The following is a 27,168-nucleotide window of genomic DNA, read 5'->3' on the forward strand; positions in this document are numbered from 1 at the left end:
TATAAGAAGTTAGCCAAAAAGTAGCTTCGAAAAACGCTTAGGTTAAGTCTCAGAGTTGCATCTAATGTACCAAAGCTGGACTTTGACATAATTTCACTCTCACAACATTATGGCTGGTTGGAGACAGTCCGAACCACAAATACCGGGTCCATGGTTCTGGCCATATACTGGGGGGACGGGGACGACTCCCATTAACCCCTGACTATACCGGGGATACGCTTATCACAATGCCTTACTGGTCTGTGCTGAAGCAGGGCATTCTGGCAGCCAAGTGGCTTGACCTTTATTAGTGAGCCTGGTTACCCCCTCTCGGAACCACAGACTTAGAAATCGCCAGCTCATATAAAGTGCATAAAATAAATTTATATATATATACCCTTAAACACCATTTTAATAAAAAATATCACAAAATTCTTCTAAGTCCCTCGGGAAGAGTGAAAGACGCGCACGTTCATTTTCAGAGCTCCTAGACCTTCCTATAAGAAGTTAGCCAAAAAGTAGCTTCGAAAAACGCTTAGGTTAAGTTTCAGAGTTGCTTCTAATGTACCGAAGCTGGACTTAGACATAATTTCACTCTCACAACATTATGGCTGGTTGGAGACAGTCCGAACCACAAATACCGGGTCCATGGTTCTGGCCATATACTGGGGGGACGGGGACGACTCCCATTAACCCCTGACTATACCGGGGATACGCTTATCACAATGCCTTACTGGTCTGTGCTGAAGCAGGGCATTCTGGCAGCCAAGTGGCTTGACCTTTATTAGTGAGCCTGGTTACCCCCTCTCGGAACCACAGACTTAGAAATCGCCAGCTCATATACAGTGCATAAAATAAATTTATATATATATACCCTTATTCACCATTTTAATAAAAAATATCACAAAATTCTTCTAAGTCCCTCGGGAAGAGTGAAAGACGCGAACGTTCATTTTCAGAGCTCCTAGACCTTCCTATAAGAAGTTAGCCAAAAAGTAGCTTCGAAAAACGCTTAGGTTAAGTCTCAGAGTTGCATCTAATGTACCAAAGCTGGACTTAGAAATAATTTCACTCTCACAACATTATGGCTGGTTGGAGAGAGTCCGAACCACAAGTACCGGGTCCATGGTTCTGGGCGTATACTGGGGGGACGGGGACGACTCCCATTAACCCCTGACTATACCGGGGATACGCTTATCACAATGCCTTACTGGTCTGTGCTGAAGCAGGGCATTCTGGCAGCCAAGTGGCTTGACCTTTATTAGTGAGCCTGGTTACCCCCTCTCGGAACCACAAACTTAGAAATCGCCAGCTCATATACAGTGCATAAAATAAATTTATATATATATACCCTTATACACCATTTTAATAAAAAATATCACAAAATTCTTCTAAGTCCCTCGGGAAGAGTGAAAGACGCGCACGTTCATTTTCAGAGCTCCTAGACCTTTCTATAAGAAGTTAGCCAAAAAGTAGCTTCGAAAAACGCTTAGGTTAAGTTTCAGAGTTGCTTCTCATGTACCAAAGCTGGACTTAGACATAATTTCACTCTCACAACATTATGGCTGGTTGGAGACAGTCCGAACCACAAATACCGGGTCCATGGTTCTGGCCATATACTGGGGGGACGGGGACGACTCCCATTAACCCCTGACTATACCGGGGATACGCTTATCACAATGCCTTACTGGTCTGTGCTGAAGCAGGGCATTCTGGCAGCCAAGTGGCTTGACCTTTATTAGTGAGCCTGGTTACCCCCTCTCGGAACCACAGACTTAGAAATCGCCAGCTCATATACAGTGCATAAAATAAATTTATATATATATACCCTTATTCACCATTTTAATAAAAAATATCACAAAATTCTTCTAAGTCCCTCGGGAAGAGTGAAAGACGCGCACGTTCATTTTCAGAGCTCCTAGACCTTCCTATAAGAAGTTAGCCAAAAAGTAGCTTCGAAAAACGCTTAGGTTAAGTTTCAGAGTTGCTTCTAATGTACCGAAGCTGGAATTAGACATAATTTCACTCTCACAACATTATGGCTGGTTGGAGACAGTCCGAACCACAAGTACTGGGTCCATGGTTCTGGGCGTATACTGGGGGGACGGGGACGACTCCCATTAACCCCTGACTATACCGGGGATACGCTTATCACAATGCCTTACTGGTCTGTGCTGAAGCAGGGCATTCTGGCAGCCAAGTGGCTTGACCTTTATTAGTGAGCCTGGTTACCCCCTCTCGGAACCACAAACTTAGAAATCGCCAGCTCATATACAGTGCATAAAATAAATTTATATATATATACCCTTATACACCATTTTAATAAAAAATATCACAAAATTCTTCTAAGTCCCTCGGGAAGAGTGAAAGACGCGCACGTTCATTTTCAGAGCACCTAGACCTTCCTATAAGAAGTTAGCCAAAAAGTAGCTTCGAAAAACGCTTAGGTTAAGTTTCAGAGTTGCTTCTCATGTACCAAAGCTGGACTTAGACATAATTTCACTCTCACAACATTATGGCTGGTTGGAGACAGTCCGAACCACAAATACCGGGTCCATGGTTCTGGGCGTATACTGGGGGGACGGGGACGACTCCCATTAACCCCTGACTATACCGGGGATACGCTTATCACAATGCCTTACTGGTCTGTGCTGAAGCAGGGCATTCTGGCAGCCAAGTGGCTTGACCTTTATTAGTGAGCCTGGTTACCCCCTCTCGGAACCACAGACTTAGAAATCGCCAGCTCATATACAGTGCATAAAATAAATTTATATATATATACCCTTATTCACTATTTTAATAAAAAATATCACAAAATTCTTCTAAGTCCCTCGGGAAGAGTGAAAGACGCGCACGTTCATTTTCAGAGCTCCTAGACCTTCCTATAAGAAGTTAGCCAAAAAGTAGCTTCGAAAAACGCGTAGGTTAAGTTTCAGAGTTGCTTCTAATGTACCGATGCTGGAATTAGACATAATTTCACTCTCACAACATTATGGCTGGTTGGAGACAGTCCGAACCACAAGTACTGGGTCCATGGTTCTGGGCGTATACTGGGGGGACGGGGACGACTCCCATTAACCCCTGACTATACCGGGGATACGCTTATCACAATGCCTTACTGGTCTGGGCTGAAGCAGGGCATTCTGGCAGCCAAGTGGCTTGACCATTATTAGTGAGCCTGGTTACCCCCTCTCGGAACCACAAACTTAGAAATCGCCAGCTCATATACAGTGCATAAAATAAATTTATATACAGTATATATACCCTTATACACCATTTTAATAAAAAATATCACAAAATTCTTCTAAGTCCCTCGGGAAGAGTGAAAGACGCGCACGTTCATTTTCAGAGCTCCTAGACCTTCCTATAAGAAGTTAGCCAAAAAGTAGCTTCGAAAAACGCTTAGGTTAAGTTTCAGAGTTGCTTCTCATGTACCAAAGCTGGACTTAGACATAATTTCACTCTCACAACATTATGGCTGGTTGGAGACAGTCCGAACCACAAATACCGGGTCCATGGTTCTGGCCATATACTGGGGGGACGGGGACGACTCCCATTAACCCCTGACTATACCGGGAATACGCTTATCACAATGCCTTACTGGTCTGTGCTGAAGCAGGGCATTCTGGCAGTCAAGTGGCTTGACCTTTATTAGTGAGCCTGGTTACCCCCTCTCGGAACCACAGACTTAGAAATCGCCAGCTCATATAAAGTGCATAAAATAAATTTATATATATATACCCTTATACACCATTTTAATAAAAAATATCACAAAATTCTTCTAAGTCCCTCGGGAAGAGTGAAAGACGCGCACGTTCATTTTCAGAGCTCCTAGACCTTCCTATAAGAAGTTAGCCAAAAAGTAGCTTCGAAAAACGCTTAGGTTAAGTCTCAGAGTTGCATCTAATGTACCAAAGCTGGACTTAGACATAATTTCACTCTCACAACATTATGGCTGGTTGGAGACAGTCCGAACCACAAGTACCGGGTCCATGGTTCTGGGCGTATACTGGGGGGACGGGGACGACTCCCATTAACCCCTGACTATACCGGGGATACGCTTATCACAATGCCTTACTGGTCTGTGCTGAAGCAGGGCATTCTGGCAGCCAAGTGGCTTGACCTTTATTAGTGAGCCTGGTTACCCCCTCTCGGAACCACAGACTTAGAAATCGCCAGCTCATATAAAGTGCATAAAATAAATTTATATATATATATACCCTTATACACCATTTTAATAAAAAATATCACAAAATTCTTCTAAGTCCCTCGGGAAGAGTGAAAGACGCGCACGTTCATTTTTAGAGCTCCTAGACCTTCCTATAAGAAGTTAGCCAAAAAGTAGCTTCGAAAAACGCTTAGGTTAAGTCTCAGAGTTGCATCTAATGTACCAAAGCTGGACTTAGACATAATTTCACTCTCACAACATTATGGCTGGTTGGAGACAATCCGAAGCACAAGTACCGGGTCCATGGTTCTGGGCGTATACTGGGGGGACGGGGACGACTCCCATTAACCCCTGACTATACCGGGGATACGCTTATCACAATGCCTTACTGGTCTGGGCTGAAGCAGGGCATTCTGGCAGCCAAGTGGCTTGACCATTATTAGTGAGCCTGGTTACCCCCTCTCGGAACCACAAACTTAGAAATCGCCAGCTCATATACAGTGCATAAAATAAATTTATATACAGTATATATACCCTTATACACCATTTTAATAAAAAATATCACAAAATTCTTCTAAGTCCCTCGGGAAGAGTGAAAGACGCGCACGTTCATTTTCAGAGCTCCTAGACCTTCCTATAAGAAGTTAGCCAAAAAGTAGCTTCGAAAAACGCTTAGGTTAAGTTTCAGAGTTGCTTCTCATGTACCAAAGCTGGACTTAGACATAATTTCACTCTCACAACATTATGGCTGGTTGGAGACAGTCCGAACCACAAATACCGGGTCCATGGTTCTGGCCATATACTGGGGGGACGGGGGGGACTCCCATTAACCCCTGACTATACCGGGGATACGCTTATCACAATGCCTTACTGGTCTGTGCTGAAGCAGGGCATTCTGGCAGCCAAGTGGCTTGACCTTTATTAGTGAGCCTGGTTACCCCCTCTCGGAACCACAGACTTAGAAATCGCCAGCTCATATACAGTGCATAAAATAAATTTATATATATATACCCTTATTCACCATTTTAATAAAAAATATCACAAAATTCTTCTAAGTCCCTCGGGAAGAGTGAAAGACGCGCACGTTCATTTTCAGAGCTCCTAGACCTTCCTATAAGAAGTTAGCCAAAAAGTAGCTTCGAAAAACGCTTAGGTTAAGTTTCAGAGTTGCTTCTAATGTACCGAAGCTGGAATTAGACATAATTTCACTCTCACAACATTATGGCTGGTTGGAGACAGTCCGAACCACAAGTACTGGGTCCATGGTTCTGGCCATATACTGGGGGGACGGGGACGACTCCCATTAACCCCTGACTATACCGGGGATACGCTTATCACAATGCCTTACTGGTCTGTGCTGAAGCAGGGCATTCTGGCAGCCAAGTGGCTTGACCTTTATTAGTGAGCCTGGTTACCCCCTCTCGAACCACAGACTTAGAAATCGCCAGCTCATATACAGTGCATAAAATAAATTTATATACAGTATATATACCCTTATACACCATTTTAATAAAAAATATCACAAAATTCTTCTAAGTCCCTCGGGAAGAGTGAAAGACGCGCACGTTCATTTTCAGAGCTCCTAGACCTTCCTATAAGAAGTTAGCCAAAAAGTAGCTTCGAAAAACGCTTAGGTTAAGTTTCAGAGTTGCTTCTAATGTACCGAAGCTGGAATTAGGCATAATTTCACTCTCACAACATTATGGCTGGTTGGAGACAGTCCGAACCACAAGTACTGGGTCCATGGTTCTGGGCGTATACTGAGGGGACGGGGACGACTCCCATTAACCCCTGACTATACCGGGGATACGCTTATCACAATGCCTTACTGGTCTGTGCTGAAGCAGGGCATTCTGGCAGCCAAGTGGCTTGACCTTTATTAGTGAGCCTGGTTACCCCCTCTCGGAACCACAGACTTAGAAATCGCCAGCTCATATACAGTGCATAAAATAAATTTATATATATATACCCTTATTCACCATTTTAATAAAAAATATCACAAAATTCTTCTAAGTCCCTCGGGAAGAGTGAAAGACGCGCACGTTCATTTTCAGAGCTCCTAGACCTTCCTATAAGAAGTTAGCCAAAAAGTAGCTTCGAAAAACGCTTAGGTTAAGTTTCAGAGTTGCTTCTAATGTACCGAAGCTGGAATTAGACATAATTTCACTCTCACAACATTATGGCTGGTTGGAGACAGTCCGAACCACAAGTACTGGGTCCATGGTTCTGGGCGTATACTGGGGGGACGGGGACGACTCCCATTAACCCCTGACTATACCGGGGATACGCTTATCACAATGCCTTACTGGTCTGTGCTGAAGCAGGGAATTCTGGCAGCCAAGTGGCTTGACCTTTATTAGTGAGCCTGGTTACCCCCTCTCGGAACCACAGACTTAGAAATCGCCAGCTCATATAAAGTGCATAAAATAAATTTATATATATATACCCTTATACACCATTTTAATAAAAAATATCACAAAATTCTTCTAAGTCCCTCGGGAAGAGTGAAAGACGCGCACGTTCATTTTTAGAGCTCCTAGACCTTCCTATAAGAAGTTAGCCAAAAAGTAGCTTCGAAAAACGCTTAGGATAAGTCTCAGAGTTGCATCTAATGTACAAAAGCTGGAATTAGACATAATTTCACTCTCACAACATTATGGCTGGTTGGAGACAGTCCGAACCACAAGTACTGGGTCCATGGTTCTGGGCGTATACTGGGGGGACGGGGACGACTCCCATTAACCCCTGACTATACCGGGGATACGCTTATCACAATGCCTTACTGGTCTGTGCTGAAGCAGGGCATTCTGGCAGCCAAGTGGCTTGACCTTTATTAGTGAGCCTGGTTACCCCCTCTCGGAACCACAAACTTAGAAATCGCCAGCTCATATACAGTGCATAAAATAAATTTATATATATATACATACCCTTATACACCATTTTAATAAAAAATATCACAAAATTCTTCTAAGTCCCTCGGGAAGAGTGAAAGACGCGCACGTTCATTTTCAGAGCTCCTAGACCTTCCTATAAGAAGTTAGCCAAAAAGTAGCTTCGAAAAACGCTTAGGTTAAGTTTCAGAGTTGCTTCTCATGTACCAAAGCTGGACTTAGACATAATTTCACTCTCACAACATTATGGCTGGTTGGAGACAGTCCGAACCACAAATACCGGGTCCATGGTTCTGGCCATATACTGGGGGGACGGGGACGACTCCCATTAACCCCTGACTATACCGGGAATACGCTTATCACAATGCCTTACTGGTCTGTGCTGAAGCAGGGCATTCTGGCAGTCAAGTGGCTTGACCTTTATTAGTGAGCCTGGTTACCCCCTCTCGGAACCACAGACTTAGAAATCGCCAGCTCATATAAAGTGCATAAAATAAATTTATATATATATACCCTTATACACCATTTTAATAAAAAATATCACAAAATTCTTCTAAGTCCCTCGGGAAGAGTGAAAGACGCGCACGTTCATTTTCAGAGCTTCTAGACCTTCCTATAAGAAGTTAGCCAAAAAGTAGCTTCGAAAAACGCTTAGGTTAAGTCTCAGAGTTGCATCTAATGTACCAAAGCTGGACTTAGACATAATTTCACTCTCACAACATTATGGCTGGTTGGAGACAGTCCGAACCACAAGTACCGGGTCCATGGTTCTGGGCGTATACTGGGGGGACGGGGACGACTCCCATTAACCCCTGACTATACCGGGGATACGCTTATCACAATGCCTTACTGGTCTGTGCTGAAGCAGGGCATTCTGGCAGCCAAGTGGCTTGACCTTTATTAGTGAGCCTGGTTACCCCCTCTCGGAACCACAAACTTAGAAATCGCCAGCTCATATACAGTGCATAAAATAAATTTATATATATATACCCTTATACACCATTTTAATAAAAAATATCACAAAATTCTTCTAAGTCCCTCGGGAAGAGTGAAAGACGCGCACGTTCATTTTCAGAGCTCCTAGACCTTCCTATAAGAAGTTAGCCAAAAAGTAGCTTCGAAAAACGCTTAGGTTAAGTTTCAGAGTTGCTTCTCATGTACCAAAGCTGGACTTAGACATAATTTCACTCTCACAACATTATGGCTGGTTGGAGACAGTCCGAACCACAAATACCGGGTCCATGGTTCTGGCCATATACTGGGGGGACGGGGACGACTGCCATTAACCCCTGACTATACCGGGGATACGCTTATCACAATGCCTTACTGGTCTGTGCTGAAGCAGGGCATTCTGGCAGCCAAGTGGCTTGACCTTTATTAGTGAGCCTGGTTACCCCCTCTCGGAACCACAGACTTAGAAATCGCCAGCTCATATACAGTGCATAAAATAAATTTATATATATATACCCTTATTCACCATTTTAATAAAAAATATCACAAAATTCTTCTAAGTCCCTCGGGAAGAGTGAAAGACGCGCACGTTCATTTTCAGAGCTCCTAGACCTTCCTATAAGAAGTTAGCCAAAAAGTAGCTTCGAAAAACGCTTAGGTTAAGTTTCAGAGTTGCTTCTAATGTACCGAAGCTGGAATTAGACATAATTTCACTCTCACAACATTATGGCTGGTTGGAGACAGTCCGAACCACAAGTACTGGGTCCATGGTTCTGGCCATATACTGGGGGGACGGGGACGACTCCCATTAACCCCTGACTATACCGGGGATACGCTTATCACAATGCCTTACTGGTCTGTGCTGAAGCAGGGCATTCTGGCAGCCAAGTGGCTTGACCTTTATTAGTGAGCCTGGTTACCCCCTCTCGGAACCACAGACTTAGAAATCGCCAGCTCATATACAGTGCATAAAATAAATTTATATATATATACCCTTATTCACCATTTTAATAAAAAATATCACAAAATTCTTCTAAGTCCCTCGGGAAGAGTGAAAGACGCGCACGTTCATTTTCAGAGCTCCTAGACCTTCCTATAAGAAGTTAGCCAAAAAGTAGCTTCGAAAAACGCTTAGGTTAAGTTTCAGAGTTGCTTCTAATGTACCGAAGCTGGAATTAGACATAATTTCACTCTCACAACATTATGGCTGGTTGGAGACAGTCCGAACCACAAGTACTGGGTCCATGGTTCTGGGCGTATACTGGGGGGACGGGGACGACTCCCATTAACCCCTGACTATACCGGGGATACGCTTATCACAATGCCTTACTGGTCTGTGCTGAAGCAGGGAATTCTGGCAGCCAAGTGGCTTGACCTTTATTAGTGAGCCTGGTTACCCCCTCTCGGAACCACAGACTTAGAAATCGCCAGCTCATATAAAGTGCATAAAATAAATTTATATATATATACCCTTATACACCATTTTAATAAAAAATATCACAAAATTCTTCTAAGTCCCTCGGGAAGAGTGAAAGACGCGCACGTTCATTTTTAGAGCTCCTAGACCTTCCTATAAGAAGTTAGCCAAAAAGTAGCTTCGAAAAACGCTTAGGATAAGTCTCAGAGTTGCATCTAATGTACAAAAGCTGGAATTAGACATAATTTCACTCTCACAACATTATGGCTGGTTGGAGACAGTCCGAACCACAAGTACCGGGTCCATGGTTCTGGGCGTATACTGGGGGGACGGGGACGACTCCCATTAACCCCTGACTATACCGGGGATACGCTTATCACAATGCCTTACTGGTCTGTGCTGAAGCAGGGCATTCTGGCAGCCAAGTGGCTTGACCTTTATTAGTGAGCCTGGTTACCCCCTCTCGGAACCACAAACTTAGAAATCGCCAGCTCATATACAGTGCATAAAATAAATTTATATATATATACCCTTATACACCATTTTAATAAAAAATATCACAAAATTCTTCTAAGTCCCTCGGGAAGAGTGAAAGACGCGCACGTTCATTTTCAGAGCTCCTAGACCTTCCTATAAGAAGTTAGCCAAAAAGTAGCTTCGAAAAACGCTTAGGTTAAGTTTCAGAGTTGCTTCTCATGTACCAAAGCTGGACTTAGACATAATTTCACTCTCACAACATTATGGCTGGTTGGAGACAGTCCGAACCACAAATACCGGGTCCATGGTTCTGGCCATATACTGGGGGGACGGGGACGACTCCCATTAACCCCTGACTATACCGGGGATACGCTTATCACAATGCCTTACTGGTCTGTGCTGAAGCAGGGCATTCTGGCAGCCAAGTGGCTTGACCTTTATTAGTGAGCCTGGTTACCCCCTCTCGGAACCACAGACTTAGAAATCGCCAGCTCATATACAGTGCATAAAATAAATTTATATATATATACCCTTATTCACCATTTTAATAAAAAATATCACAAAATTCTTCTAAGTCCCTCGGGAAGAGTGAAAGACGCGCACGTTCATTTTCAGAGCTCCTAGACCTTCCTATAAGAAGTTAGCCAAAAAGTAGCTTCGAAAAACGCTTAGGTTAAGTTTCAGAGTTGCTTCTAATGTACCGAAGCTGGAATTAGACATAATTTCACTCTCACAACATTATGGCTGGTTGGAGACAGTCCGAACCACAAGTACTGGGTCCATGGTTCTGGCCATATACTGGGGGGACGGGGACGACTCCCATTAACCCCTGACTATACCGGGGATACGCTTATCACAATGCCTTACTGGTCTGTGCTGAAGCAGGGCATTCTGGCAGCCAAGTGGCTTGACCTTTATTAGTGAGCCTGGTTACCCCCTCTCGGAACCACAGACTTAGAAATCGCCAGCTCATATACAGTGCATAAAATAAATTTATATATATATACCCTTATTCACCATTTTAATAAAAAATATCACAAAATTCTTCTAAGTCCCTCGGGAAGAGTGAAAGACGCGCACGTTCATTTTCAGAGCTCCTAGACCTTCCTATAAGAAGTTAGCCAAAAAGTAGCTTCGAAAAACGCTTAGGTTAAGTTTCAGAGTTGCTTCTAATGTACCGAAGCTGGAATTAGACATAATTTCACTCTCACAACATTATGGCTGGTTGGAGACAGTCCGAACCACAAGTACTGGGTCCATGGTTCTGGCCATATACTGGGGGGACGGGGACGACTCCCATTAACCCCTGACTATACCGGGGATACGCTTATCACAATGCCTTACTGGTCTGTGCTGAAGCAGGGCATTCTGGCAGCCAAGTGGCTTGACCTTTATTAGTGAGCCTGGTTACCCCCTCTCGGAACCACAGACTTAGAAATCGCCAGCTCATATACAGTGCATAAAATAAATTTATATATATATACCCTTATTCACCATTTTAATAAAAAATATCACAAAATTCTTCTAAGTCCCTCGGGAAGAGTGAAAGACGCGCACGTTCATTTTCAGAGCTCCTAGACCTTCCTATAAGAAGTTAGCCAAAAAGTAGCTTCGAAAAACGCTTAGGTTAAGTTTCAGAGTTGCTTCTAATGTACCGAAGCTGGAATTAGACATAATTTCACTCTCACAACATTATGGCTGGTTGGAGACAGTCCGAACTACAAGTACTGGGTCCATGGTTCTGGGCGTATACTGGGGGGACGGGGACGACTCCCATTAACCCCTGACTATACCGGGGATACGCTTATCACAATGCCTTACTGGTCTGTGCTGAAGCAGGGCATTCTGGCAGCCAAGTGGCTTGACCTTTATTAGTGAGCCTGGTTACCCCCTCTCGGAACCACAGACTTAGAAATCGCCAGCTCATATAAAGTGCATAAAATAAATTTATATATATATACCCTTATACACCATTTTAATAAAAAATATCACAAAATTCTTCTAAGTCCCTCGGGAAGAGTGAAAGACGCGCACGTTCATTTTCAGAGCTCCTAGACCTTCCTATAAGAAGTTAGCCAAAAAGTAGCTTCGAAAAACGCTTAGGTTAAGTTTCAGAGTTGCTTCTAATGTACCGAAGCTGGAATTAGACATAATTTCACTCTCACAACATTATGGCTGGTTGGAGACAGTCCGAACCACAAGTACTGGGTCCATGGTTCTGGGCGTATACTGGGGGGACGGGGACGACTCCCATTAACCCCTGACTATACCGGGGATACGCTTATCACAATGCCTTACAGGTCTGTGCTGAAGCAGGGAATTCTGGCAGCCAAGTGGCTTGACCTTTATTAGTGAGCCTGGTTACCCCCTCTCGGAACCACAGACTTAGAAATCGCCAGCTCATATAAAGTGCATAAAATAAATTTATATATATATACCCTTATACACCATTTTAATAAAAAATATCACAAAATTCTTCTAAGTCCCTCGGGAAGAGTGAAAGACGCGCACGTTCATTTTTAGAGCTCCTAGACCTTCCTATAAGAAGTTAGCCAAAAAGTAGCTTCGAAAAACGCTTAGGATAAGTCTCAGAGTTGCATCTAATGTACAAAAGCTGGAATTAGACATAATTTCACTCTCACAACATTATGGCTGGTTGGAGACAGTCCGAACCACAAGTACCGGGTCCATGGTTCTGGGCGTATACTGGGGGGACGGAGACGACTCCCATTAACCCCTGACTATACCGGGGATACGCTTATCACAATGCCTTACTGGTCTGTGCTGAAGCAGGGCATTCTGGCAGCCAAGTGGCTTGACCTTTATTAGTGAGCCTGGTTACCCCCTCTCGGAACCACAAACTTAGAAATCGCCAGCTCATATACAGTGCATAAAATAAATTTATATATATATACCCTTATACACCATTTTAATAAAAAATATCACAAAATTCTTCTAAGTCCCTCGGGAAGAGTGAAAGACGCGCACGTTCATTTTCAGAGCTCCTAGACCTTCCTATAAGAAGTTAGCCAAAAAGTAGCTTCGAAAAACGCTTAGGTTAAGTTTCAGAGTTGCTTCTCATGTACCAAAGCTGGACTTAGACATAATTTCACTCTCACAACATTATGGCTGGTTGGAGACAGTCCGAACCACAAATACCGGGTCCATGGTTCTGGCCATATACTGGGGGGACGGGGACGACTCCCATTAACCCCTGACTATACCGGGGATACGCTTATCACAATGCCTTACTGGTCTGTGCTGAAGCAGGGCATTCTGGCAGCCAAGTGGCTTGACCTTTATTAGTGAGCCTGGTTACCCCCTCTCGGAACCACAGACTTAGAAATCGCCAGCTCATATACAGTGCATAAAATAAATTTATATATATATACCCTTATTCACCATTTTAATAAAAAATATCACAAAATTCTTCTAAGTCCCTCGGGAAGAGTGAAAGACGCGCACGTTCATTTTCAGAGCTCCTAGACCTTCCTATAAGAAGTTAGCCAAAAAGTAGCTTCGAAAAACGCTTAGGTTAAGTTTCAGAGTTGCTTCTAATGTACCGAAGCTGGAATTAGACATAATTTCACTCTCACAACATTATGGCTGGTTGGAGACAGTCCGAACCACAAGTACTGGGTCCATGGTTCTGGGCGTATACTGGGGGGACGGGGACGACTCCCATTAACCCCTGACTATACCGGGGATACGCTTATCACAATGCCTTACTGGTCTGTGCTGAAGCAGGGCATTCTGGCAGCCAAGTGGCTTGACCTTTATTAGTGAGCCTGGTTACCCCCTCTCGGAACCACAGACTTAGAAATCGCCAGCTCATATAAAGTGCATAAAATAAATTTATATATATATACCCTTATACACCATTTTAATAAAAAATATCACAAAATTCTTCTAAGTCCCTCGGGAAGAGTGAAAGACGCGCACGTTCATTTTCAGAGCTCCTAGACCTTCCTATAAGAAGTTAGCCAAAAAGTAGCTTCGAAAAACGCTTAGGTTAAGTTTCAGAGTTGCTTCTAATGTACCGAAGCTGGAATTAGACATAATTTCACTCTCACAACATTATGGCTGGTTGGAGACAGTCCGAACCACAAGTACTGGGTCCATGGTTCTGGGCGTATACTGGGGGGACGGGGACGACTCCCATTAACCCCTGACTATACCGGGGATACGCTTATCACAATGCCTTACTGGTCTGTGCTGAAGCAGGGAATTCTGGCAGCCAAGTGGCTTGACCTTTATTAGTGAGCCTGGTTACCCCCTCTCGGAACCACAGACTTAGAAATCGCCAGCTCATATAAAGTGCATAAAATATATTTATATATATACCCTTATACACCATTTTAATAAAAAATATCACAAAATTCTTCTAAGTCCCTCGGGAAGAGTGAAAGACGCGCACGTTCATTTTTAGAGCTCCTAGACCTTCCTATAAGAAGTTAGCCAAAAAGTAGCTTCGAAAAACGCTTAGGATAAGTCTCAGAGTTGCATCTAATGTACAAAAGCTGGAATTAGACATAATTTCACTCTCACAACATTATGGCTGGTTGGAGACAGTCCGAACCACAAGTACTGGGTCCATGGTTCTGGGCGTATACTGGGGGGACGGGGACGACTCCCATTAACCCCTGACTATACCGGGGATACGCTTATCACAATGCCTTACTGGTCTGTGCTGAAGCAGGGCATTCTGGCAGCCAAGTGGCTTGACCTTTATTAGTGAGCCTGGTTACCCCCTCTCGGAACCACAAACTTAGAAATCGCCAGCTCATATACAGTGCATAAAATAAATTTATATATATATACCCTTATACACCATTTTAATAAAAAATATCACAAAATTCTTCTAAGTCCCTCGGGAAGAGTGAAAGACGCGCACGTTCATTTTCAGAGCTCCTAGACCTTCCTATAAGAAGTTAGCCAAAAAGTAGCTTCGAAAAACGCTTAGGTTAAGTTTCAGAGTTGCTTCTCATGTACCAAAGCTGGACTTAGACATAATTTCACTCTCACAACAATATGGCTGGTTGGAGACAGTCCGAACCACAAATACCGGGTCCATGGTTCTGGCCATATACTGGGGGGACGGGGACGACTCCCATTAACCCCTGACTATACCGGGGATACGCTTATCACAATGCCTTACTGGTCTGTGCTGAAGCAGGGCATTCTGGCAGCCAAGTGGCTTGACCTTTATTAGTGAGCCTGGTTACCCCCTCTCGGAACCACAGACTTAGAAATCGCCAGCTCATATACAGTGCATAAAATAAATTTATATATATATACCCTTATTCACCATTTTAATAAAAAATATCACAAAATTCTTCTAAGTCCCTCGGGAAGAGTGAAAGACGCGCACGTTCATTTTCAGAGCTCCTAGACCTTCCTATAAGAAGTTAGCCAAAAAGTAGCTTCGAAAAACGCTTAGGTTAAGTTTCAGAGTTGCTTCTAATGTACCGAAGCTGGAATTAGACATAATTTCACTCTCACAACATTATGGCTGGTTGGAGACAGTCCGAACCACAAGTACTGGGTCCATGGTTCTGGCCATATACTGGGGGGACGGGGACGACTCCCATTAACCCCTGACTATACCGGGGATACGCTTATCACAATGCCTTACTGGTCTGTGCTGAAGCAGGGCATTCTGGCAGCCAAGTGGCTTGACCTTTATTAGTGAGCCTGGTTACCCCCTCTCGGAACCACAGACTTAGAAATCGCCAGCTCATATACAGTGCATAAAATAAATTTATATATATATACCCTTATTCACCATTTTAATAAAAAATATCACAAAATTCTTCTAAGTCCCTCGGGAAGAGTGAAAGACGCGCACGTTCATTTTCAGAGCTCCTAGACCTTCCTATAAGAAGTTAGCCAAAAAGTAGCTTCGAAAAACGCTTAGGTTAAGTTTCAGAGTTGCTTCTAATGTACCGAAGCTGGAATTAGACATAATTTCACTCTCACAACATTATGGCTGGTTGGAGACAGTCCGAACCACAAGTACTGGGTCCATGGTTCTGGGCGTATACTGGGGGGACGGGGACGACTCCCATTAACCCCTGACTATACCGGGGATACGCTTATCACAATGCCTTATTGGTCTGTGCTGAAGCAGGGCATTCTGGCAGCCAAGTGGCTTGACCTTTATTAGTGAGCCTGGTTACCCCCTCTCGGAACCACAGACTTAGAAATCGCCAGCTCATATAAAGTGCATAAAATAAATTTATATATATATACCCTTATACACCATTTTAATAAAAAATATCACAAAATTCTTCTAAGTCCCTCGGGAAGAGTGAAAGACGCGCACGTTCATTTTCAGAGCTCCTAGACCTTCCTATAAGAAGTTAGCCAAAAAGTAGCTTCGAAAAACGCTTAGGTTAAGTTTCAGAGTTGCTTCTAATGTACCGAAGCTGGAATTAGACATAATTTCACTCTCACAACATTATGGCTGGTTGGAGACAGTCCGAACCACAAGTACTGGGTCCATGGTTCTGGGCGTATACTGGGGGGACGGGGACGACTCCCATTAACCCCTGACTATACCGGGGATACGCTTATCACAATGCCTTACTGGTCTGTGCTGAAGCAGGGAATTCTGGCAGCCAAGTGGCTTGACCTTTATTAGTGAGCCTGGTTACCCCCTCTCGGAACCACAGACTTAGAAATCGCCAGCTCATATAAAGTGCATAAAATAAATTTATATATATATACCCTTATACACCATTTTAATAAAAAATATCACAAAATTCTTCTAAGTCCCTCGGGAAGAGTGAAAGACGCGCACGTTCATTTTTAGAGCTCCTAGACCTTCCTATAAGAAGTTAGCCAAAAAGTAGCTTCGAAAAACGCTTAGGATAAGTCTCAGAGTTGCATCTAATGTACAAAAGCTGGAATTAGACATAATTTCACTCTCACAACATTATGGCTGGTTGGAGACAGTCCGAACCACAAGTACTGGGTCCATGGTTCTGGGCGTATACTGGGGGGACGGGGACGACTCCCATTAACCCCTGACTATACCGGGGATACGCTTATCACAATGCCTTACTGGTCTGTGCTGAAGCAGGGCATTCTGGCAGCCAAGTGGCTTGACCTTTATTAGTGAGCCTGGTTACCCCCTCTCGGAACCACAAACTTAGAAATCGCCAGCTCATATACAGTGCATAAAATAAATTTATATATATATACCCTTATACACCATTTTAATAAAAAATATCACAAAATTCTTCTAAGTCCCTCGGGAAGAGTGAAAGACGCGCACGTTCATTTTCAGAGCTCCTAGACCTTCCTATAAGAAGTTAGCCAAAAAGTAGCTTCGAAAAACGCTTAGGTTAAGTTTCAGAGTTGCTTCTCATGTACCAAAGCTGGACTTAGACATAATTTCACTCTCACAACATTATGGCTGGTTGGAGACAGTCCGAACCACAAATACCGGGTCCATGGTTCTGGGCGTATACTGGGGGGACGGGGACGACTCCCATTAACCCCTGACTATACCGGGGATACGCTTATCACAATGCCTTACTGGTCTGTGCTGAAGCAGGGCATTCTGGCAGCCAAGTGGCTTGACCTTTATTAGTGAGCCTGGTTACCCCCTCTCGGAACCACAGACTTAGAAATCGCAAGCTCATATACAGTGCATAAAATAAATTTATATATATATACCCTTATTCACCATTTTAATAAAAAATATCACAAAATTCTTCTAAGTCCCTCGGGAAGAGTGAAAGACGCGCACGTTCATTTTCAGAGCTCCTAGACCTTCCTATAAGAAGTTAGCCAAAAAGTAGCTTCGAAAAACGCTTAGGTTAAGTTTCAGAGTTGCTTCTAATGTACCGAAGCTGGAATTAGACATAATTTCACTCTCACAACATTATGGCTGGTTTGAGACAGTCCGAACCACAAGTACTGGGTCCATGGTTCTGGGCGTATACTGGGGGGACGGGGACGACTCCCATTAACCCCTGACTATACCGGGGATACGCTTATCACAATGCCTTACTGGTCTGTGCTGAAGCAGGGCATTCTGGCAGCCAAGTGGCTTGACCTTTATTAGTGAGCCTGGTTACCCCCTCTCGGAACCACAGACTTAGAAATCGCCAGCTCATATAAAGTGCATAAAATAAATTTATATATATATACCCTTATACACCATTTTAATAAAAAATATCACAAAATTCTTCTAAGTCCCTCGGGAAGAGTGAAAGACACGCACGTTCATTTTCAGAGCTCCTAGACCTTCCTATAAGAAGTTAGCCAAAAAGTAGCTTCGAAAAACGCTTAGGTTAAGTCTCAGAGTTGCATCTAATGTACCAAAGCTGGACTTAGACATAATTTCACTCTCACAACATTATGGCTGGTTGGAGACAGTCCGAACCACAAGTACCGGGTCCATGGTTCTGGGCGTATACTGGGGGGACGGGGACGACTCCCATTAACCCCTGACTATACCGGGGATACGCTTATCACAATGCCTTACTGTTCTGTGCTGAAGCAGGGCATTCTGGCAGCCAAGTGGCTTGACCTTTATTAGTGAGCCTGGTTACCCCCTCTCGGAACCACAGACTTAGAAATCGCCAGCTCATATAAAGTGCATAAAATAAATTTATATATATATACCCTTATACACCATTTTAATAAAAAATATCACAAAATTCTTCTAAGTCCCTCGGGAAGAGTGAAAGACGCGCACGTTCATTTTCAGAGCTCCTAGACCTTCCTATAAGAAGTTAGCCAAAAAGTAGCTTCGAAAAACGCTTAGGTTAAGTCTCAGAGTTGCATCTAATGTACCAAAGCTGGAATTAGACATAATTTCACTCTCACAACATTATGGCTGGTTGGAGACAGTCCGAACCACAAGTACTGGGTCCATGGTTCTGGGCGTATACTGGGGGGACGGGGACGACTCCCATTAACCCCTGACTATACCGGGGATACGCTTATCACAATGCCTTACTGGTCTGTGCTGAAGCAGGGCATTCTGGCAGCCAAGTGGCTTGACCTTTATTAGTGAGCCTGGTTACCCCCTCTCGGAACCACAAACTTAGAAATCGCCAGCTCATATACAGTGCATAAAATAAATTTATATATATATACCCTTATACACCATTTTAATAAAAAATATCACAAAATTCTTCTAAGTCCCTCGGGAAGAGTGAAAGACGCGCACGTTCATTTTCAGAGCTCCTAGACCTTCCTATAAGAAGTTAGCCAAAAAGTAGCTTCGAAAAACGCTTAGGTTAAGTTTCAGAGTTGCTTCTCATGTACCAAAGCTGGACTTAGACATAATTTCACTCTCACAACATTATGGCTGGTTGGAGACAGTCCGAACCACAAATACCGGGTCCATGGTTCTGGGCGTATACTGGGGGGACGGGGACGACTCCCATTAACCCCTGACTATACCGGGGATACGCTTATCACAATGCCTTACTGGTCTGTGCTGAAGCAGGGCATTCTGGCAGCCAAGTGGCTTGACCTTTATTAGTGAGCCTGGTTACCCCCTCTCGGAACCACAGACTTAGAAATCGCCAGCTCATATACAGTGCATAAAATAAATTTATATATATATACCCTTATTCACCATTTTAATAAAAAATATCACAAAATTCTTCTAAGTCCCTCGGGAAGAGTGAAAGACGCGCACGTTCATTTTCAGAGCTCCTAGACCTTCCTATAAGAAGTTAGCCAAAAAGTAGCTTCGAAAAACGCTTAGGTTAAGTTTCAGAGTTGCTTCTAATGTACCGAAGCTGGAATTAGACATAATTTCACTCTCACAACATTATGGCTGGTTGGAGACAGTCCGAACCACAAGTACTGGGTCCATGGTTCTGGGCGTATACTGGGGGGACGGGGACGACTCCCATTAACCCCTGACTATACCGGGGATACGCTTATCACAATGCCTTACTGGTCTGTGCTGAAGCAGGGCATTCTGGCAGCCAAGTGGCTTGACCTTTATTAGTGAGCCTGGTTACCCCCTCTCGGAACCACAGACTTAGAAATCGCCAGCTCATATAAAGTGCATAAAATAAATTTATATATATATATATACCCTTATACACCATTTTAATAAAAAATATCACAAAATTCTTCTAAGTCCCTCGGGAAGAGTGAAAGACGCGCACGTTCATTTTCAGAGCTCCTAGACCTTCCTATAAGAAGTTAGCCAAAAAGTAGCTTCGAAAAACGCTTAGGTTAAGTCTCAGAGTTGCATCTAATGTACCAAAGCTGGACTTAGACATAATTTCACTCTCACAACATTATGGCTGGTTGGAGACAGTCCGAACCACAAATACCGGGTCCATGGTTCTGGCCATATACTGGGGGGACGGGGACGACTCCCATTAACCCCTGACTATACCGGGGATACGCTTATCACAATGCCTTACTGGTCTGTGCTGAAGCAGGGCATTCTGGCAGCCAAGTGGCTTGACCTTTATTAGTGAGCCTGGTTACCCCCTCTCGGAACCACAGACTTAGAAATCGCCAGCTCATATAAAGTGCATAAAATAAATTTATATATATATACCCTTATACACCATTTTAATAAAAAATATCACAAAATTCTTCTAAGTCCCTCGGGAAGAGTGAAAGACGCGCACGTTCATTTTCAGAGCTCCTAGACCTTCCTATAAGAAGTTAGCCAAAAAGTAGCTTCGAAAAACGCTTAGGTTAAGTTTCAGAGTTGCTTCTAATGTACCGAAGCTGGACTTAGACATAATTTCACTCTCACAACATTATGGCTGGTTGGAGACAGTCCGAACCACAAGTACCGGGTCCATGGTTCTGGGCGTATACTGGGGGGACGGGGACGACTCCCATTAACCCCTGGCTATACCGGGGATACGCTTATCACAATGCCTTACTGGTCTGTGCTGAAGCAGGGCATTCTGGCAGCCAAGTGGCTTGACCTTTATTAGTGAGCCTGGTTACCCCCTCTCGGAACCACAGACTTAGAAATCGCCAGCTCATATAAAGTGCATAAAATAAATTTATATATATATACCCTTATACACCATTTTAATAAAAAATATCACAAAATTCTTCTAAGTCCCTCGGGAAGAGTGAAAGACGCGCACGTTCATTTTCAGATCTCCTAGACCTTCCTATAAGAAGTTAGCCAAAAAGTAGCTTCGAAAAACGCTTAGGTTAAGTTTCAGAGTTGCTTCTAATGTACCGAAGCTGGACTTAGACATAATTTCACTCTCACAACATTATGGCTGGTTGGAGACAGTCCGAACCACAAATACCGGGTCCATGGTTCTGGCCATATACTTGGGGGACGGGGACGACTCCCATTAACCCCTGACTATACCGGGGATACGCTTATCACAATGCCTTACTGGTCTGTGCTGAAGCAGGGCATTCTGGCAGCCAAGTGGCTTGACCTTTATTAGTGAGCCTGGTTACCCCCTCTCGGAACCACAGACTTAGAAATCGCCGGCTCATATACAGTGCATAAAATAAATTTATATATATATACCCTTATTCACCATTTTAATAAAAAATATCACAAAATTCTTCTAAGTCCCTCGGGAAGAGTGAAAGACGCGCACGTTCATTTTCAGAGCTCCTAGACCTTCCTATAAGAAGTTAGCCAAAAAGTAGCTTCGAAAAACGCTTAGGTTAAGTTTCAGAGTTGCTTCTAATGTACCGAAGCTGGAATTAGACATAATTTCACTCTCACAACATTATGGCTGGTTGGAGACAGTCCGAACCACAAGTACTGGGTCCATGGTTCTGGGCGTATACTGGGGGGACGGGGACGACTCCCATTAACCCCTGACTATACCGGGGATACGCGTATCACAATGCCTTACTGGTCTGTGCTGAAGCAGGGCATTCTGGCAGCCAAGTGGCTTGACCTTTATTAGTGAGCCTGGTTACCCCCTCTCGGAACCACAGACTTAGAAATCGCCAGCTCATATAAAGTGCATAAAATAAATTTATATATATATATACCCTTATACACCATTTTAATAAAAAATATCAGAAAATTCTTCTAAGTCCCTCGGGAAGAGTGAAAGACGCGCACGTTCATTTTCAGAGCTCCTAGACCTTCCTACAGTATAAGAAGTTAGCCAAAAAGTAGCTTCGAAAAACGCTTAGGTTAAGTTTCAGAGTTGCTTCTAATGTACCGAAGCTGGAATTAGACATAATTTCACTCTCACAACATTATGGCTGGTTGGAGACAGTCCGAACCACAAGTACTGGGTCCATGGTTCTGGGCGTATACTGGGGGGACGGGGACGACTCCCATTAACCCCTGACTATACCGGGGATACGCTTATCACAATGCCTTACTGGTCTGTGCTGAAGCAGGGAATTCTGGCAGCCAAGTGGCTTGACCTTTATTAGTGAGCCTGGTTACCCCCTCTCGGAACCACAGACTTAGAAATCGCCAGCTCATATAAAGTGCATAAAATAAATTTATATATATATACCCTTATACACCATTTTAATAAAAAATATCACAAAATTCTTCTAAGTCCCTCGGGAAGAGTGAAAGACGCGCACGTTCATTTTTAGAGCTCCTAGACCTTCCTATAAGAAGTTAGCCAAAAAGTAGCTTCGAAAAACGCTTAGGTTAAGTCTCAGAGTTGCATCTAATGTACCAAAGCTGGAATTAGACATAATTTCACTCTCACAACATTATGGCTGGTTGGAGACAGTCCGAACCACAAGTACTGGGTCCATGGTTCTGGGCGTATACTGGGGGGACGGGGACGACTCCCATTAACCCCTGACTATACCGGGGATACGCTTATCACAATTCCTTACTGGTCTGTGCTGAAGCAGGGCATTCTGGCAGCCAAGTGGCTTGACCTTTATTAGTGAGCCTGGTTACCCCCTCTCGGAACCACAGACTTAGAAATCGCCAGCTCATATACAGTGCATAAAATAAATTTATATATATATACCCTTATTCACCATTTTAATAAAAAATATCACAAAATTCTTCTAAGTCCCTCGGGAAGAGTGAAAGACGCGCACGTTCATTTTCAGAGCTCCTAGACCTTCCTATAAGAAGTTAGCCAAAAAGTAGCTTCGAAAAACGCTTAGGTTAAGTTTCAGAGTTGCATCTAATGTACCGAAGCTGGACTTAGACATAATTTCACTCTCACAACATTATGGCTGGTTGGAGACAGTCCGAACCACAAATACCGGGTCCATGGTTCTGGCCATATACTGGGGGGACGGGGACGACTCCCATTAACCCCTGACTATACCGGGGATACGCTTATCACAATGCCTTACTGGTCTGTGCTGAAGCAGGGCATTCTGGCAGCCAAGTGGCTTGACCTTTATTAGTGAGCCTGGTTACCCCCTCTCGGAACCACAGACTTAGAAATCGCCGGCTCATATACAGTGCATAAAATAAATTTATATATATATACCCTTATTCACCATTTTAATAAAAAATATCACAAAATTCTTCTAAGTCCCTCGGGAAGAGTGAAAGACGCGCACGTTCATTTTCAGAGCTCCTAGACCTTCCTATAAGAAGTTAGCCAAAAAGTAGCTTCGAAAAACGCTTAGGTTAAGTTTCAGAGTTGCTTCTAATGTACCGAAGCTGGAATTAGACATAATTTCACTCTCACAACATTATGGCTGGTTGGAGACAGTCCGAACCACAAGTACTGGGTCCATGGTTCTGGGCGTATACTGGGGGGACGGGGACGACTCCCATTAACCCCTGACTATACCGGGGATACGCTTATCACAATGCCTTACTGGTCTGTGCTGAAGCAGGGCATTCTGGCAGCCAAGTGGCTTGACCTTTATTAGTGAGCCTGGTTACCCCCTCTCGGAACCACAGACTTAGAAATCGCCAGCTCATATAAAGTGCATAAAATAAATTTATATATATATATACCCTTATACACCATTTTAATAAAAAATATCACAAAATTCTTCTAAGTCCCTCGGGAAGAGTGAAAGACGCGCACGTTCATTTTCAGAGCTCCTAGACCTTCCTACAGTATAAGAAGTTAGCCAAAAAGTAGCTTCGAAAAACGCTTAGGTTAAGTTTCAGAGTTGCTTCTAATGTACCGAAGCTGGAATTAGACATAATTTCACTCTCACAACATTATGGCTGGTTGGAGACAGTCCGAACCACAAGTACTGGGTCCATGGTTCTGGGCGTATACTGGGGGGACGGGGACGACTCCCATTAACCCCTGACTATACCGGGGATACGCTTATCACAATGCCTTACTGGTCTGTGCTGAAGCAGGGAATTCTGGCAGCCAAGTGGCTTGACCTTTATTAGTGAGCCTGGTTACCCCCTCTCGGAACCACAGACTTAGAAATCGCCAGCTCATATAAAGTGCATAAAATAAATTTATATATATATACCCTTATACACCATTTTAATAAAAAATATCACAAAATTCTTCTAAGTCCCTCGGGAAGAGTGAAAGACGCGCACGTTCATTTTTAGAGCTCCTAGACCTTCCTATAAGAAGTTAGCCAAAAAGTAGCTTCGAAAAACGCTTAGGTTAAGTCTCAGAGTTGCATCTAATGTACCAAAGCTGGAATTAGACATAATTTCACTCTCACAACATTATGGCTGGTTGGAGACAGTCCGAACCACAAGTACTGGGTCCATGGTTCTGGGCGTATACTGGGGGGACGGGGACGACTCCCATTAACCCCTGACTATACCGGGGATACGCTTATCACAATTCCTTACTGGTCTGTGCTGAAGCAGGGCATTCTGGCAGCCAAGTGGCTTGACCTTTATTAGTGAGCCTGGTTACCCCCTCTCGGAACCACAGACTTAGAAATCGCCAGCTCATATACAGTGCATAAAATAAATTTATATATATATACCCTTATTCACCATTTTAATAAAAAATATCACAAAATTCTTCTAAGTCCCTCGGGAAGAGTGAAAGACGCGCACGTTCATTTTCAGAGCTCCTAGACCTTCCTATAAGAAGTTAGCCAAAAAGTAGCTTCGAAAAACGCTTAGGTAAATTTTCAGAGTTGCATCTAATGTACCGAAGCTGGACTTAGACATAATTTCACTCTCACAACATTATGGCTGGTTGGAGACAGTCCGAACCACAAATACCGGGTCCATGGTTCTGGCCATATACTGGGGGGACGGGGACGACTCCCATTAACCCCTGACTATACCGGGGATATGCTTATCACAATGCCTTACTGGTCTGTGCTGAAGCAGGGCATTCTGGCAGCCAAGTGGCTTGACCTTTATTAGTGAGCCTGGTTACCCCCTCTCGGAACCACAGACTTAGAAATCGCCAGCTCATATACAGTGCATAAAATATATTTATATATATACCCTTATACACCATTTTAATAAAAAATATCACAAAATTCTTCTAAGTCCCTCGGGAAGAGTGAAAGACGCGCACGTTCATTTTCAGAGCTCCTAGACCTTCCTATAAGAAGTAAGCCAAAAAGTAGCTTCGAAAAACGCTTAGGTTAAGTTTCAGAGTTGCATCTAATGTACCGAAGCTGGACTTAGACATAATTTCACTCTCACAACATTATGGCTGGTTGGAGACAGTCCGAACCACAAATACCGGGTCCATGGTTCTGGCCATATACTGGGGGGACGGGGACGACTCCCATTAACCTCTGACTATACCGGGGATACGCTTATCACAATGCCTTTCTGGTCTGTGCTGAAGCAGGGCATTCTGGCAGCCAATTGGCTTGACTTTTATTAGTGAGCCTGGTTACCCCCTCTCGGAACCACAGACTTAGAAATCGCCAGCTCATATACATGCATAAAATATATTTATATATATACCCTTATACACCATTTTAATAAAAAATATCACAAAATTCTTCTAAGTCCCTCGGAAAGAGTGAAAGACGCGCACGTTCATTTTCAGAGCTCCTAGACCTTCCTATAAGAAGTTAGCCAAAAAGTAGCTTCGAAAAACGCTTAGGTTAAGTTTCAGAGTTGCATCTAATGTACCGAAGCTGGACTTAGACATAATTTCACTCTCACAACATTATGGCTGGTTGGAGACAGTCCAAACCACAAATACCGGGTCCATGGTTCTGGGCGTATACTGGGGGGACGGGGACGACTCCCATTAACCCCTGACTATACCGGGGATACGCTTATCACAATGCCTTTCTGGTCTGTGCTGAAGCAGGGCATTCTGGCAGCCAATTGGCTTGACTTTTATTAGTGAGCCTGGTTACCCCCTCTCGGAACCACAGACTTAGAAATCGCCAGCTCATATACAGTGCATAAAATATATTTATATATATACCCTTATACACCATTTTAATAAAAAATATCACAAAATTCTTCTAAGTCCCTCGGGAAGAGTGAAAGACGCGCACGTTCATTTTCAGAGCTCCTAAACCTTCCTATAAGAAGTTAGCCAAAAAGTAGCTTCGAAAAACGCTTAGGTAAATTTTCAGAGTTGCATCTAATGTACCGAAGCTGGACTTAGACATAATTTCACTCTCACAACATTATGGCTGGTTGGAGACAGTCCGAACCACAAATACCGGGTCCATGGTTCTGGCCATATACTGGGGGGACGGGGGCGACTCCCATTAACCCCTGACTATACCGGGGATATGCTTATCACAATGCCTTACTGGTCTGTGCTGAAGCAGGGCATTCTGGCAGCCAAGTGGCTTGACCTTTATTAGTGAGCCTGGTTACCCCCTCTCGGAACCACAGACTTAGAAATCGCCAGCTCATATACAGTGCATAAAATATATTTATATATATACCCTTATACACCATTTTAATAAAAAATATCACAAAATTCTTCTAAGTCCCTCGGGAAGAGTGAAAGACGCGCACGTTCATTTTCAGAGCTCCTAGACCTTCCTATAAGAAGTTAGCCAAAAAGTAGCTTCGAAAAACGCTTAGGTTAAGTTTCAGAGTTGCTTCTAATGTACCAAAGCTGGACTTAGACATAATTTCACTCTCACAACATTATGGCTGGTTGGAGACAGTCCGAACCACAAGTACCGGGTCCATGGTTCTGGGCGTATACTGGGGGGACGGGGACGACTCCCATTAACCCCTGACTATACCGGGGATACGCTTATCACAATGCCTTACTGGTCTGTGCTGAAGCAGGGCATTCTGGCATCAAAGTAGCTTGACCTTTATTAGTGAGCCTGGTTACCCCCTCTCGGAACCACAGACTTAGAAATCGCCAGCTCATATACAGTGCATAAAATATATTTATATATATACCCTTATACACCATTTTAATAAAAAATATCACAAAATTCTTCTAAGTCCCTCGGGA

The sequence above is a fragment of the Ascaphus truei genome, chromosome 2, assembly GCF_040206685.1.
Source record: "Ascaphus truei isolate aAscTru1 chromosome 2, aAscTru1.hap1, whole genome shotgun sequence".
Classification (NCBI taxonomy): domain Eukaryota; kingdom Metazoa; phylum Chordata; class Amphibia; order Anura; family Ascaphidae; genus Ascaphus; species Ascaphus truei.